A 3137-nucleotide genomic window follows, 5' to 3' on the forward strand; every position below is an offset into this window, starting at 1 on the left:
GCTACTAAAGAAAGAACTCGCATTTATATAGCGCCTTGCATTACCGCAGGATGGCCCAAAGCATTTTTGAACTGTAGCCACTGTTGTAATGTAGGAACCGCCGCAGCCAATTTGCTCACAGCAAGGTCCCACAAACCGTAATGGTGTATTGGGCAGATAATCTGTATTAGTGATGTTGGTTAAGGGGTAAATATTGACCAGGACACCTCGGAGAACTCCCCTCAAGTTCTTCGAAATAGCGTCATGCGATCTTTTACATCCACCTGAGATGGCAGGCGGAGCAACGTTTTAATCAGTAATGCAAGTCCCTCAGTACTGCAAGCCGAGATTTTGTGCCCCATTAACTACGTTATTTCAGCGACTGTGCCGAATCAGTTCAGTGATGAGTTCAAAACCGAAAAAGGAGGGGAAGAGCAACAGAGAGCAGTACGAGCTCGGCTGAGGTGGCAAAGACTTACACTCTCGTTGGAGAGAAGCACCTTTAAATATAAAATAATTACCGGATAAATATTGCTGCTTTTGAGCTGTAGAAACACGAACCACTCAGAATGCATTTCCTTCTTCCACTTCTCGCACACTGAGAGAAGGGAACGGTCATCAATGGCCACAAGCGCTGGTATAAAACAACACTTGCAACCCGCTTCACGCTCAGAAGGAAAAGCTCCATCTCCTCCTCGTGTTTAGTGAGACCAAACACTTCAGAACACATTTCTCAAGTTCAAAAACTATAGAAATGATCCCTAAAAGTACAGTCTTACTGAAAAGATGCCGCAACACCGCTCTCCACCCTCAGCGAGCCCCCTTTAACACATGCTGAGCGCGGACCAATTCTTCCACCATTCATTGCACCCGGCAGGGAATCGAATAAAAACGCAATTAATCTTCGCTTCACCTTTTGTAAACTTATAATTCTGTGAAAAAAAAGCGTTTCTGTCTTGCAGCCATGACTCAGTAGGCACTAATTTGCATAATGTAGATACCGGCCTCCAGCAACTGTCCTGATCATAAGAACATAAGAATGTAAGAAATAGGAGCAGGAGTCGGCCATATAGCCCCTTGAGACGGCTCCGCCCTTCAATCAGATCATGGCTGATCTTCAACCTCAACTCCACTTTCCTGCTCGATCCCCAGATCCCTTGATTCCATCCAGAAGGACAAGAGCAGCAGGTACATGGGAACAACACCACCTGCAAGTTCCCCTCCAAGTCACACACCATCCCGACTTGAAAATATATCGCCGTTCCTTCATTGTCGCTGGGTCAAAATCCTGGAACTCCCTTCCTAACAACACTGTGGGAGAACCTTCACCACACGGACTGCAGCGGTTCAAGAAGCCGGCTCACCACCACCTTCTCAAGGGCAATTAGGGATGGGCAATAAATGCTGGCATCGCCAGCGACGCCCACATCCCACGAACGAATAAAAAAAATCCAAATGTCTATCCACCTTAGCCTTGAACATACACAACGACTGAGCATCCACAGCCCTCTGGGGTAGAGAATTCCAAAGATTCACCACCCTCTGAGTGAAGAAATTCTTCATCATCTCAGTCTTAAATGGCCGACCCATTATCCTGAAACCATGCCCCCTATCTAAACTGTCCAGCCAGGAGATACAATCTCTCAGCATCTACCCTGTCAAGACCCGATGATTTACACAGTGGGTGGGTGACCCAGCACTGTGATCATTGATTCACACAGTGGATGGGTGACCCAGCACTGTGATCATTGACTCACACAGTGGGTGAGTAACCCAGCACTGTGATCATTGATTCACACAGTGGGTGAGTGACCCAGCACTGTGATCATTGATTCAAACAGTGGGTGAGTGACCCAGCACTGTGATCATTGATTCACACAGTGGGTGAGTGACCCAGCACTGTGGTCATTGATTCACACAGTGGGTGGGTGACCCATCACTGTGATCATTGATTCACACAGTGGGTGGGTGACCCAGCACTGTGATCATTGACTCACACTGTGGGTGGGTGACCCAGCACTGTGATCATTGATTCAGACAGTGAGTGCTTGACACTTAAACTGTGATCATTGTTCCACAGTTATGTCCTGTCCCACCGGCAGGTCAGGCTCACCAGGGCTGGCAGTACAGCTGTATACAGTCAGGGGAGAATGGCCCTGGAAGTAGTTAACATTGACTCAGGACCCCAAGAAGTCTCATGTCATCAGGTCAAACATGGGCAAGGCAACCTCCTGTGATTACCACCTACCGCCCTCCTTCAGCTGATGAATTAGTCCTCCACCATGTTGATCACCAATTGGAGGAAGGACTGAGGGTAGCAAGGGCACAGAATATACTCTCGGTGGGGGACTTCAACGTCCATCACCAAGAGTGGCTCAGTAGCACCACTACTGACCGAGCTGGCCGAGTCCTGAAGAAAACAGCTGCCAGACTGGGCCTACGACAGGTGGTGAGTGAACCAACACGAGGGAAAAACCTACTTGACCTCATCATAAGACCTGAAGACCATAAGAGATAGTAGCAGGAGCAGGCCATTCGGGCCCTCGAGCCTGCTCCGCCATTTAATGAGATCATGGCTGATCTGATTTTTACCTCAACTCCAATTTTCCGCCTTTTCCCCATATCCGTTGACTCCCTTGCTGATCAGAAATTTGTCTCACTCGGCCTTGAATGTATTCAATGACTCAGCCTCTACAGCTTTTTGGGGTAAAGAATTCCAAAGATTCACGACCCTCTGGGAGAAGGAATTCCTTCTCATTTCCTTCTTAAACGGGCGACCTCTTATACTGAGACTATGTCCCCTAGTTTTAGATTCCCCCATGAGGGGTAACATCCTCACAGCATCTACCCTATCGAGTCCCCTCAGAATCTTGTATGTTTCAATAAGATCTCCTCTCATTCTTCTAAACTCCAATGAGTATGGACCCAACCTGTTCAATCTTTCCTCATAAGACAACCATTCCGTCCCTAGAATCAACCTTGTGAACCTTCTCTGAACTGCCTCCAATGCAAGTATGTCCTTCCTTAAATAAGGGCACCAGAACTGTACGCATTACTCCAGGTGTGGTCACACCAGCACCCTGTACAGTTGTAGCATGACTTCCCTGTTTTATATTCCATTCCCCTAGAATTAAAGGCCAATATTCCGTTTGCCTTCC

The 3137-nt window shown here is 47.7% G+C and overlaps 1 non-coding gene across 1 annotated transcript; it reads right to left on the bottom strand.

Annotated features, from left to right (window-relative positions):
- Positions 1 to 538: 538 nt before the first annotated feature.
- Positions 539 to 756, bottom strand: LOC137313386 (small nucleolar RNA U3). The gene has a single exon (XR_010961038.1). It is a non-coding gene; the product is annotated as a small nucleolar RNA U3 (small nucleolar RNA).
- Between the last annotated feature and the right edge of the window lie 2381 nt (positions 757 to 3137).

Source organism: Heptranchias perlo, unplaced genomic scaffold (genome assembly GCF_035084215.1).
Source record: "Heptranchias perlo isolate sHepPer1 unplaced genomic scaffold, sHepPer1.hap1 HAP1_SCAFFOLD_47, whole genome shotgun sequence".
In the NCBI taxonomy this organism is placed as follows: domain Eukaryota; kingdom Metazoa; phylum Chordata; class Chondrichthyes; order Hexanchiformes; family Hexanchidae; genus Heptranchias; species Heptranchias perlo.